The sequence below is a fragment of the Lissotriton helveticus genome, chromosome 8 (genome assembly GCF_964261635.1).
Source record: "Lissotriton helveticus chromosome 8, aLisHel1.1, whole genome shotgun sequence".
Lineage (NCBI taxonomy): Eukaryota > Metazoa > Chordata > Amphibia > Caudata > Salamandridae > Lissotriton > Lissotriton helveticus.
Window position 1 is genome coordinate 28727687 of NC_136069.1, and position 13398 is coordinate 28741084.

General features: G+C 40.7%; 1 pseudogene; it reads right to left on the reverse strand.

Moving 5' to 3' along the window:
• Window positions 1-3581: 3581 nt before the first annotated feature.
• On the reverse strand, window positions 3582-5653 carry LOC144773675 (uncharacterized; annotated as a pseudogene).
• Window positions 5654-13398: the final 7745 nt, after the last annotated feature.

Sequence of the window (13398 nt, forward strand, 5' to 3'; positions counted from 1 at the left end):
GCACACTAAAAGGCACTAGCCAAGGAAAAGACTTACATGCGTGTAACATTCTCTTAATATGGAGGATGGCTTTTTTATGGGAACTTTCCCAGTGGAATATATTGTATTATAAAGATTATGATTTGTAATGAATTGATCTTTATTTATTGAGTAACATTCAGGGAGTTAAAAAAATGTATCATCCATGAAATGTCTATGTTAGGTAGGTTTTTAAACTCTGTATCCATAAGCCACCTGACAAAAGAAAAAAGAAGCAACTATGCTTGTTTCAAAATGGTGCTTGTTTTTACCATCTATAGTGTAAGGGGATGTACCACATTTGTCCTCTCTCTCTATGTTTGATGTAAACAAGTTTGAACATTTAAAAGGCTACAAAAAACTGGTGCTCGTCGTCGTGAACAAAGCTGTCAGCCGAAACACTTAGAGAGTTATGCAGCTCATTAAATAAACTTGAGTGAAATCTACAGGAGTGCCGGTTTCATCTTTGTTTTACGAAGGGTGATTTTGGAGGGTGATTTTTATGTGATATATACATACACAACTCCCTTGAAAGAAGAGAGTACACATAGGGGGACTGCAGGGTGAAAGCTTTTTCTTTAATGTGTTGGGCCTCCCCCGCAACTCAGAGAGACGAATTTTGGCAGATTAACCAGACCCCCCAGGATATAGCGGCATAGATTTGCAAATTTAGCGGCACAAAAATCGAAATTTAGCGGCACAAAAATTGAAATTTAGCGGCATTATAGCGGCACTTTATTTTACTCATAATCATTCCTTTTCAGTCTTAAATCATTGGAAACTGTTTTATCAGAGTATTCCACTTTCAAATAGGCATGTTTAAAGTGTCTAAGAGTATTTGTTTTCTATGCTAAGTCATATGTCTTAGCATAATATTGGTTTGCTATGCTAAGTCAACGAGGGAGGAACTGACACTTGCACCTGATTAGGGATGTGCTTGTCCTCACAAAAAGAGCTGCATACCCCCATGTAGTGAGTCTGTAGTCAGGACTTCCAAGATATACATCGCAGGCGCAACTGCACTTGGAGTTCACCCTAACGTAACTAGGGCCACAAAATGTACCTATCTCAAGATGTGCCACACCCTTAAATTGACAAAAGAAAAACACACTTGCTGCATGTGTCTTGTTCGAAATTAAAATGCAAAATTCTAGTCCAACATGTAGATGTTTTTTAGATGACAACATGCAGTCATTACAAGCCAACAATTTATGAAACACCTGTCAACTAGCAAATTTAACCTCTACCGCGCTAGCGGGTTTTCCCGCTGTGCGCTGAAATTTGAAAATCGCGCGTAACGTGACAAAGCCAGCTCGTCATGCGCGTAGCGCAGGTAACGCCCATGACGAGCTGGCTTTGTCATCAGCGCTGAAGGGGTTAAAAAACATATTAACAGAATGGGCAGATCCGTCTCCTTGCAAGACAAAGCAGCTTTAGCTGGTTTGCCTTACAGTCCAAAACCTATGGTAGACATCAAGCATACGCTTTTGCACTATTGTACTGCATGGCACAAGGCGGACTATATTTCATCAGAAAGCGAGATAAACAGCGCCATATCTTAATAGATACAGCACTGTTCTGATCTCTCCTGTTGACATAAAGCAGTGCAGCAAGTTCAGTTCTTGCAATATCTGTAATCATTTTTCTGCTATATACATTTTAACAGCCAGGGTACGGTTTGTTTTTACGCTGGTTGCATCCATGGATATTTTACTCACAGCCCCGTTATTGTACATTTAAAGCAGCAGGAATTCTGTGGTTATTCTCAAGGCAGGAAGGGTACTCTGATCAAAATCATAAAAATTAACATGTGTATTCAGCAGGGCAGATGCACTTCTTGTCATTCTTGGACGTGAAATGAAGCCTGTTAACACCGAATTCGTATTTTCACTGCCTAAGGCATTTGAACTTACAGTCGTTGTTTCTCTGCTCGCAGCCATAATGCTTCCTTTTCTTAACCTCTGCATTCCCGACAGTCAGAGTACTTCACCTCACACCCACAGGTTATCTACCATCTTTTCCCCCCAGGTGCACGCCTCCTTTCACACAACATGGATCTCAAACATGGAAGTAGATAGACATCTATTGTCTGTCCAGTCTTGGTCATCAGAGGGCGCACTTAGACTAGATGTCTCAACCTGTCAGACGAAACGGAAAATACTAGTTTCATGCAGAGTGCAGCATTTTTGGGGACAAAAGTCCCATTTCAGTGATCACTTTAAAAGGGGCCTTGGCTGGCCAACTGAAAACAAACTATAGATTAGAAAAAGTGGTATTTCATATGATAATAATCTATTCCAGACGCATTCCTTCAATTTCGCGGGCACTTATGTAAAAATTGAGGCATTTTTACAAAAGTGCCGATTTCGCGGCAAATCGCGAAATCCCGAAACCCTGGCGGTTCTGATTAACTGTCTTTCTCAATATATGCATGCAGCACCTTGAAGGCAAAACTCATATGAAAGCACTCTTTCATATGATAAGATAGATTAATGTTATGCTATATACTTGTTCTAGATTAAATGCAGAGTGTTGTGGTGAAAAAGGAGTTTAGAAGTAATTGTAATTTCATAATTTTCTGTAGCTCGTGGTTCCAGTGTTTCTGCCATACTGAAATATAGTACCCGGACAATATCTGAATCTTGTTAAGTGTAAGCACCATCTCATGCATCTTTCCTGTATTGCAGATTCTGCATCTTTCCAATATTCCGTCTTTCTATATACATCTAAATCATTTAGTAGAATGCCACCAATAGAATGTCAACAACCAGATTATGTTTTCTTTTTTTAAAAACTGTTTTTAATAACATCATGGCAATACAGAGTTAAGTGACCTAGGTTACATTACAGTACACAAGATCTTCAAAGGTAATGCAGCATAACATCCTTGCTTGGTTTTAGGTGTTAACCTCTGAGAGTTCACCCATCCGAGGACAGGCAGTTGAACATGTTATGTAGAAGCTGATATACCAGAAGAGGAGGTGAAGTAATGCCCAGTGTGAAAGGATAATAGTCTCAAAGCAACTAAAGCACACCCCATGCAATAAGCCACCCATTTTAGTTGTGCAATAAAGTAATAAAGTTCTAGATCAGGGACTGCCAAACTGCTACTGTCAATGGGGAGCTAGAGTTTGACCAGTGCCAGTCGTCGACATCCCGTCCCCCAAATGAGATAAGCCGAATCAGGAGTGCTACAAAGTAGTACAAAAGGTGGGCAAGAAATACCATTTTTGACAGCACAAGTATATCGGCAACCATATGATAGATACGGACAGCCAGGTAGCGAAATGAGCATGGTTCCCAACAGAGATCAATTCCTACTTCCGACAGTGAAGAGTTGTCTCTGAGGCATGTATCGGGAAACCGTTCGATTTACCCCGAATCACATGAAGACCAGATAAACGATTAAATATCTCCAGGGCGCGGCAAGCACTCTCAACATCTGAACGTTCCCATCGGAGATATAGTAAGACGTTACATGCATATACAGAAACATAGAGGGGGTGGCCATACGTTGGTTCCAAGTATAAAAGCTGTGTCAAGGTAAGGAAACCACTCCCCAATAACATACTGGCCATAGTGACATACAGTCCCAGCACAAAGAATCAAAAGCTTTCTCCATATCTATGGATATCGCAAGAGCCTTACGATAGTCTGCTGGAGAGGTGTGAGAATGTACAGTAATTGACGGATGTTAGGAATCATGCGGCATATGGGTATAAATTCTGTTTGATCTGGATATTTAAGCTCCTTAACATGTTGGAGAAGCCTGGTAACGAGGATTTCGCTGAGTATTTTATAATCTACATTTAATATAGAAAGAGGTCTTTAAGACGTCACTTTTTCCCCATCTAGGCCCTTCTTGAGCAGGGGCACCAATAGTACCACCAGCTGTCTTTACCATACTATAAAACAAGGTTAAGACTGGGGCCAGGGCATCAGCACACATCACCCAGAATTCTAGGGTACAATTGTCAGTACCTCTGTAGATTTAGGATGGTTTCCTGTAGTCATGCAACATTCATTATTGCCCGGGTCTCCGTCTGCTCTGTCAGGAGTAGCTTTTCAATTTAAATATTGTTGAAAAGCAGACTTTTTACATGATTTACTGATTTCTATGATGTGAACTTACTGATGGCATAAGAGATGACTCTTTTACTTGGAGGACTTGTCACATTCAGAACACGTATATGGTTTCTCACTAGAGCAAGTTCTCATATGTATTATTAGCTACATCTCTATAATGAATGTTTTATCACATTCAGAATATTTACATGATTTTACTCTGCTAGGAATATCATAGGATATTTCTTCCCTATCTATTCTCAGACGGAGTGATAGATGACCTTTTTATTCAAGATCATTGTCACATTCAGAACATTAGCACGGTTTCCCTACTGTAAATGATACCCCATCATTGGATCTCCCACTTTATTGTAGGTGTGTGGGTTATCAGATGATAGCATAGAAGACTCATTTGATTAAAAGCTTTATCACATTCAGAACACTTAAATGGTTTTTCTCCAGTGTGAATCCTCTGATGAATTATTAGCGTTGCCTTTGTAATGAAAGCCTTGTCACATTCAGAACATTCATATGGTTTTTCCCCTGTGTGGATTTTTTGATGAACTGAAAGACTAATCTTTTGCTTGAAAGCCTTGTCACATTCAGTACATTTATATGGTGTCTCGCCTGTGTGAGTTCTCTGTCGTGCATACAGATTACCATTTTCCTTGAAAACCTTATCACATTCAGAACATTTATATGGTTTCTCTCCAGTGTGAGTTCTCAGATGCATTGTCAGCATGTTCTTTCTAACAAATGCCTTGTCGCATTCAGAACATTTGTAGGGTTTCTCTCCGGTGTGGTATCTCTGATGTACTATTAGTTCACCCTTCAGATTGAAAGCTTTGTCACATTCAGAGCATTGATATATTTTCACTCCGTTGTGATTTCTCTGGTGTAATGACAGCACATATTTTTGCTTGAAAGTCTTGTCACATTCAGTACACTTATAGGGTTTCTCCCCAGTGTGATCCATTTGATGTAGCATTAGATTACATTTGTTTTTGAAAGTCCTATCCCATTCAGAACATCCATAAGTTTCATCTTAGTGTGAACTCTCTGGTGTACTGAAAGCTCACCTTTTTGCTTGAAAGCTTCGTGACATTCAGAACAGCTATACGGTTTCTCACCGGTGTGATTTCTTTGATGTATTATTAGCTCAGTCTTTGTAATGAAGCATTTGTCACATTCAGAACATTTATATGGCTTCTCCTGGTGATGGTTTCTCTGGTGCAATGACAGCACATATTTTTGCTTGAAAGCCTTGTCACACTCGGTACACTTATAGGGTTTCTCCCCAGTGAGATCCATCTGATGTTGCATTTTATTCCATTTGTTTTTGAAAGCCTTATCACATTCAGAACATCCCTAAGGTTTTGTCTCATTGTGAACTCTCTGATGTAATGAAAGTGCGCTTTTATGCTTGAAAGCTTATGGACATACTGACCAGTTATGTGGTTTCTCACCGGTATGATTTCTTTGATGTACTGTTAGCTGTTTTTGTTTGTAATTAAACACTTGTCACACGCAGAACATTGATATGATTTCTCACCAGTGTGTGGTCTCTCATGTCTTCTTAAATTAGTTTTTTGACAAAGTCATTATGACATTCAGAACATCTATATGGCTTGTCCACAGTGTGAATAGTCTTCTGTGACGATAAAGCATTCTTTCAATTGAAAATCTTAGCACATTTAGAACATTCATATGGTTTCTCACCAGGATGATTTTGTTGATTTATCGTCAGCTGTGTTTTTGTAATGCGTATCTTGTGATACTCAGTACATTTATATGATCTTGGTTAAGTACAGCCTGACGTTTGCCAGTGGGAGAGCCATTTGTGATCAAATATCTACATTCAAGACATTTAAATATTTTTTCAAAATGGATTTGTTTGTCTACCATTAAATAGCCTTTTCTAATAAAAGTATTGGTAAACACTGTATATTTATTCTGTCTTGATATGCTACGTCTTTGATGTTTTCCAGATGGTTGTTTATATAGAAATCTATGTCGCATTTCATGCATTTGTGCACCTCCTCCATTATGTACACACTATGTTTATATAATTATGCCCCTGTAATAAAGTCCCATAGACACCGAGTAAATGCATGTACATTCTCATGTGTCTGTGATAGTACTTTCAAGTTAGGTGCGTTTTTCCAACATATATTAATGGAAATGTAAAATCTCAGCACTATTGTAACTTCAAAGCTGGCCGTTGATATCAGATGAAGTGCAAGCGTGTATTTGTTCTATATGGCACTTGATGTGTTATAAATAGGAACATTTCTCATTTGAATGTTTGTTTGCCAGACATCACTCTTGCTAGCCTCTCATTAGGAGATATACTCATGTGTTATTAATGAGTTACCTTTTATACAGTAATAAGTAGTTCCTAGTTAATTTAGCCTGGAAAGATTTATCACATTCTATACATTAGTGTGGCCTTGTTCATTTGTATGTCACTTGAAAGCTTAGACTTCCCTGGAATGTTAATATGTTGTCATATTCATCAGATACTCCTCACACCTTTGCTGTAGAGCACTATGTCACATTCATCAGACACATCCTTCAACTGGAGTCTAGTACCAACTCTGTAACGAAACCGGCTGTCTGCATAAGGAACACACATCAGTAACAATCGTAGAGCTTCTTTTGATGGACTACAGTCTCCAAAAGCACTTTCATCCTTTTCAGGGGGTTAGAGTCTCCAAAGTGGAATTGTAATTTCTGGTGTCCATGATATTTCTGTGACTATTGATTTCATTCTGGAACTCTTTCACCTATGTGACAAAAAAAGGCATTAGCATTTTATGGGCCTAAAAATACACATTTCAGCATTGAAATAAACCATTTGTTTATCATATATTGAACTGAAGTACTGAAAGCCAAGAATGGTTTTTAAAGTGATATTTACAGCACAGATTAGCATAGAAATAGTATAAATATGATTTAATGACCACAGTATTTTTCACACATCAACCAAAATATTAGCAAACCTATTAGAGCATAGATTAAACGTCATCCACTGACAATGCCCACAGCTCAAAACATAACAGCCACTGCGACACCTGTAAACCCAATGACCATTGATGCAGCAAAAAGAATATGCAAACCTTTTAAACATGAGTCTCTCGACAACATGAATTAAAATTAAACCCTGGATATCCAATGATTATAGAAAAAATTAACACTGACATGAAGATACCTGACATTAAATGGTGACATGCACTGCCTAAACTGAGATAAATAAGAATGTTTCTATGAAATATTTTAAGTTATTCGTAGAGCATGCAAATACCACTTACCATTTTCGAACATTAAAGTAGAGGAAGCTGCACCAAGAGGGTAAGGATTTAATAAATGAATGACTAAATTTGACATTGTGATGTGCATGGCTGGTCAGTGGGCTTCCCAGCGCTAAACCAGAGGATTGAGGAACACACAATGATTAAAAAAGGCATGTTTTGAGTTTCTTATGGAGAACCTCAAGGGAGGCAGCAGTTTGAACTTCACAGGGAAGCATGTTCCACAGCTTGGGGCCGAGATCTTTAAAAGACCAGCCTCCTAGCCTAACCTGCTTTACTCTGGGGACAGCCACAAAGCATAGGTTACCTAAGCCTAAAGCTTAGGAACATAAGGGAGATCAGCTTTATTAATAAGCTCAGGAGCACTCTGGGCCATTGCTTTGTGCATGATACACAATGCTTGAACTGAATCAGTTTTTCAATGGGTAACCAGTGAAGCTCATGCAAGTGAGCGGAGACTGAAATATGAGGAGGACATGACAGAGTAGCCGAGCATGAACTCCAAAGCTGAGGCTGGTTGCCTACCACCAGGACCTCATTTTTATTTCCATTTAATTTTAAGCAGTTGTTTTTCATTCAGAGTGAAACTGCTGCTAGGCAGGGCTGTAATTCAAGGCCACTTTTATACTTTGTAGGGGATAAATAAATAAATATTTGAGTATCATCAGCTTAAGAAAACAAGGTAATACCAAAAGCCTCAACAAGATCTATCAGGTGTTGGATGTATACATTGAAAAACTTGGGTTTCAGGGAAGACCCCTAAGGAACCCCATAAAGCAGCTTGTAAAGTGAGGTGGAAAAGGTATTCAAGATCATTTGAAATATTCACTCCTGCAAAACGGAGTGAAATCAGAGTAGGGCACAACCCCTATAATATATAGACGGCTGGATTCATAGAGCAATTTACACTTTTATTGAGATAGTTCACACGCGTGTCTCGGCAAGCTTTGTGGTAAAGTTTCAATGAAGTACTTCAACTTATCATCAGGGTTATACTTTCTGTGCCAAATACATTCGACGTGCTTTCAAAGTTTCTTTTGTGAAAAAGCTGTGCAGTAAACCAGGCTGCCAGGACTCAAGACCTATTCTTCATAGCTATAGTTTTTAACAGAAGATTACCACGCATGGATTACACTCAATCATTAGCTTACGGCGCCATATTATCGATGGAGACCTCCAACCACGGGTTGCTATTAGAGGTGGAGATTAAATGCCAATGTATCAAGCCGCGCCCAATGAGGCCTGGGAATGCTGGCATTCTTGTGTGTAGAAGCCACGCTCTTGACCACCAACTTGGCCAACACAGTGAAGTGGTCTCTCCATGGCCAAGAACTGGGCAGTTCAACCTCAAGCAAACATAAGTTAGAGAACATTGGATTTAACCCCTTCCATGCTCATGACGATCTAAGCTCGTCATGACACACCTGTTTCTATTGACCTTCAGCACAGCAGGAGAATCACTCAAGCAGCCAAGGTGTTAAGGTATTTCCAGCTATAAGTAGCCACGTTTTAGAAGCTTCCTGAATCCAAGGTGATCAGGCATAAATCAGAGATATAAAGGAAGGCAATACCTGAGTTTGGCAACAGTGACTGAAAAGGCACATCTGCTTTACTGGGATGTGCAATGGGAAGGCTGAACAGAGTGAAAATTCAGGATCAGAGAGTAGTAACAAAACAACTCCATGATGAATATGTACAAATCTTGGGCACATGTATATAGTACACAGTTGATACAAATCTGAAATTATAGTACAATCGACACCAGTAGTTTCTTGAAGGTTGTTTTATGCAAGAATGTTCATAAAGTAAAACAACGCCAGCCGACACGTGTTTTTCGTCAACAGGTCGCTACCTGTGACTTTTCAGGGCTTGAAACGCGTTATGCCAGAATCGAAGGACCGGTGATAATTCCAACCCGGTGTAAGGGTGCAAGGAGCCGCCACAGATGAGGGCGTCTGGGAAAACGAAATACAACAGGCGGGTGTGTCCATGTTTGAGCGGAGACTGGTGGCACATGGTTCAGCCGTTGCTTGTCTCGCCGATGGCACCAGCCTCCGCTCATACACGGACGCACCCGCCCATTGTATTTCGTTTTCCCAGACGCCCTCATCTGCGGCGGCTCCTTGCACCCGTACACCGGGTTGAAATTATGTCGGCTGGCATTGTTTTCTTTTATGAACATTATTGCATAAAACATCCTTCAAGAAACTACCGGTGTCGACTGTACTATAATTTCAGATTTGTATCAACTGTGTACTATATACGTGTGACTAGGATTTGTACATATTTATCTGGCTATGAGCTCTTTACTCATTCCTTACTCAGGGGTTTGGGTTCTCCCCTGACCTGGTTGCACCGTAAAGCATTTGTTCTTCGTTTCCTTATAACCCTATACTGTTACCTGCCCGAGCGCAACAAACCTGCTACCTCGAAACCCTTGCAGAAATCAACTCCATGATGAATGCTTTTTGTCACAAATGCAAAAGTACAGATTAATACACAAACATTGAAACATATGATCTAAATAACAACATGGATAAGTCATGGATGGGAGACTGGAGCCTTGAGTGTTCGTCCCCCTGTGAGGTACAATGATATGGGCTGTTTTCTTTCATTAAGCAGAATCCAAGGAAGGTATCAATACTAGCGAACCTGACCAAGTGTGGACACTGATCGCCGTAGGGAGAACTATCTTGCTGTGGTGGACTACAATTTGATTGTTATTGTTATTATACCTATATGTTGAAGCAGCTACTTCTTACCGCAATATTGTATTATGCCAAACTGCTCTGAATATGTCAAGGCTTTCCATTGCTAATTCTCTCAACATTGTAGGTCATGATGAAAACAATAAAAATTGAAAAAAGTGGATAAGCCATGGAAAGGCATGGTCAGCATGGATACATTTTAATACAATGATCAGAACTTCAGTTAACATAAAAACCAAGGGCCTGATCTACTGTTTGGCGGAGGGACTACTTTGTGCCTAATTTAAAGTTTGTTGCCGCCCCAGCTGTGATTTCTGTACCTTATCAGGAACCACAGTTATGGCAGTTCCTGTCAAGGCCAACATGGACAGCCACTGTCAGTCGTGACGGCTGTTCACCAAACTTAACTATAGAGTTAGTTTTTCAAAAACAAACTTCCAAATAGGGAGTTGTTATAAAAAATAAAATAAAATAAAAAAATAGAATGACCATCACACCTTGGGAGTTTTTATCCAGGGTGTGGGCGTCCTTATCTGTTTTTTTCCTATCTCTCACTGCCAGGTTTAATCGCCAGGTGAAAGACAGAAAATAAAACATCACATTGTCCACCCTAAATTGGACGGGCAGTGCAATGTCCTTTCTTTGTCGGCCACTACTCTGTCCGACTCTGTCGGTCTGGCTGTTGGAGGGTGTTTTCCTTCACAGCCAATGAGGACACTGTCAACAGAAAGATGGTGATACTCCCAACCCTAAATAGGGTGGCAGGAGGGACCATTAGTTTGGCATACAGGGTGCTCCATCACATTTATGATGTAGTACTCTCTCCACCAAACTCTAAATGTACCCATAAGATACCTGTAATCAAATGTACACAGAACTGAATTACAAAGAAACCAAAATATCTGTAATGCAATCAGCAAGTGACCAGCATTGATTTTCTCATCATTTGCAAATTATATGACTAGTTAGCAAAGAAATTCAGTTAAAATGTGATTTATTCATGCTTATATGTTACATACAAGCCATAAACAGGTTAGCACACATTTAAGTCGAACATTAACATTTTTAACCATCAAGTTGTTTCTAATACTCACCCTTTCTAAAGTTTCTCTCGCCTCATAATCTATTTTTGTAAGAGTTGTATATAGCGCAAACTAGACCAGAAGATATCAGGTATCAGAGCGCTTTACAAGAGCACTAAGTTTTGTTACAGATGGTATATCCTCTCTATGAATTGTAAGGCTCTGAGGCACAAAAACTCCACTAAGATTAGATGAATTCATGGTTATATTAGTGAAATAACATACAAGCCGTAAACAGATTAGCCCATATTCAAGTCTATCATTTACATTTTTTACCCTTAAGTTATCTTTAATACTCACCCTTTTAAAATTGTTTCTGTCACCATATTCCACAACCATCCCCTACTTTTATACCCATATCTATTTCTTAAACGTATTCTTTTCCGGTCCCTCTCCAATACTCTGTTCGAAACCTAAATATTACCCCTAGTCTTAGCTTTAATTACCTTAAACTATTGCCAACCACCTCTTTTAATAAGTATTCACCTCCAGGCAGCATATTAACCCCTTGGCTGCGGGGGGTTATTCCCCCGCTGTGCTGGGGGACGTGCACAGCGCCCCGGTGCTCATGGCAAGCTCAGCTCGTCATGAGCCACGGTGCTCATGGCGAGCTGAGCTCGTCACAACCACACCCGTTTTCTTAGAACGCTCAGCACAGCAGGGGAATTAGCCCCGCGTGTGAGTGTTCTAACGGCCATGACGAGCTCGTCATGAGCACACGCGCACTCATAATGTATCAGTGATCCATGTTAGTATTAATGAAGACTCAGAGGTAATGGATGGGATGCTTACAAAAGCCTGTTCCATTGGCAATCATTCTGGACCGCATTGCAATCTATCATTTTTCATGAACTATGCCCCTCAGCCAGAGACCAATCATATGCAAATCAGCATTCGTCCTGCACCAGTAACAACAGTCCATGCTAAATGGTCAGGCCAGGTCCTCTCTGCATGGAAACACAAGCAATCTCAAACTAGTTTTGGCCTACTTAGCACTGAGCTTGTGTCCTGTGGAGCAATAAGCCTGTGGTCCATTTCTGGGCATATCGAACTTATGTCATCACATTGAAGAAAACACAGAAGTGATGCGTAGGATGCAATGCGTCCTCAGCTACTGCCGATTGCTTGGTCGCACATTCCAACCTATTGTTTATCACCCACTTTGCCACTCAAGACCAGCCATATGTGCTCCAATAGGAGCAGTTCAGCCCAAACTGGCAGGCCAGATCCCATAAAAACGGGAGCACAAGCAACACCGGCCACTTCTGACCTTATCAGACCTCATCAATGTTAGTGCTCTTCCATCTTGGGCATAGTGCCTCTGCCCATACTGCGGTCTAACTTTTAGAATGAATGAAAGGAATGAATGAATGAAACAGGGAGGCCAAATGGGGACCAGAATGGAAGGTGAAGGGTTCCCCAACAGCATAACCTCCGTCTTTTCCCCATTTAATCTAAGGCAGGAGAGCTCCATCCATCTGGCGACCGCCTCAAGACAGGTACTCAAAGTGCTAGATGACCCCTCAGCATTGTTCAATGATACCACAAGCTGAGTGTCGTCTGCATAGGTGACTATACGGACACCAAATGGATGGACAATCTGTGCGAGGGGCCTCATATAGACATTAAAAAGTGTGGGGCTCAGGGCAGAGCCCTGAGGGACCCCACAACTGAGTGGCTGTTTGGAAGAAACAACTTCTTCAAAAACCTGGAAGAAGCGTTCCTCCAGGAAGGAAGTGAGCCATAACAGAGCCGCGCCCATGACACTCCCATGCCACTAAGACGATGTAATAATGTGGCATGGTTAACCGTGTCGAATGCGGCGCTAAGATCTAATAATATATTGGCCGCTTTTCCTCCCTGGTCTAATACGATTCTGGCCTCCTCAGTAACTGCTAATAAGGCTGTCTCCGTCCCATGTTGGGGGCAGAAGCCCGTTTGAGAAGCACAGAGCAGATCGTTAGACTCAAGATGTTCCACTAAGATGTTATTAATGTGCTTCTCAAGCAGTTTGCTCATCCATGGCAACTGAGAAATGGGGCGGAAGTTGGCTAAATTATGCTAAGCTATTACAGCGGGCAAGTGCCCCATCTAATGGTGTTTGTTCGGGGGGGTGATCAATGATTTTGCTATTCGAAAAATTTCCTTGGGGGCATTGGCGGCTAAACTAATTTTAGACTCATAAAACTGTGCTTGGGTTGCCTTAATTTCAGT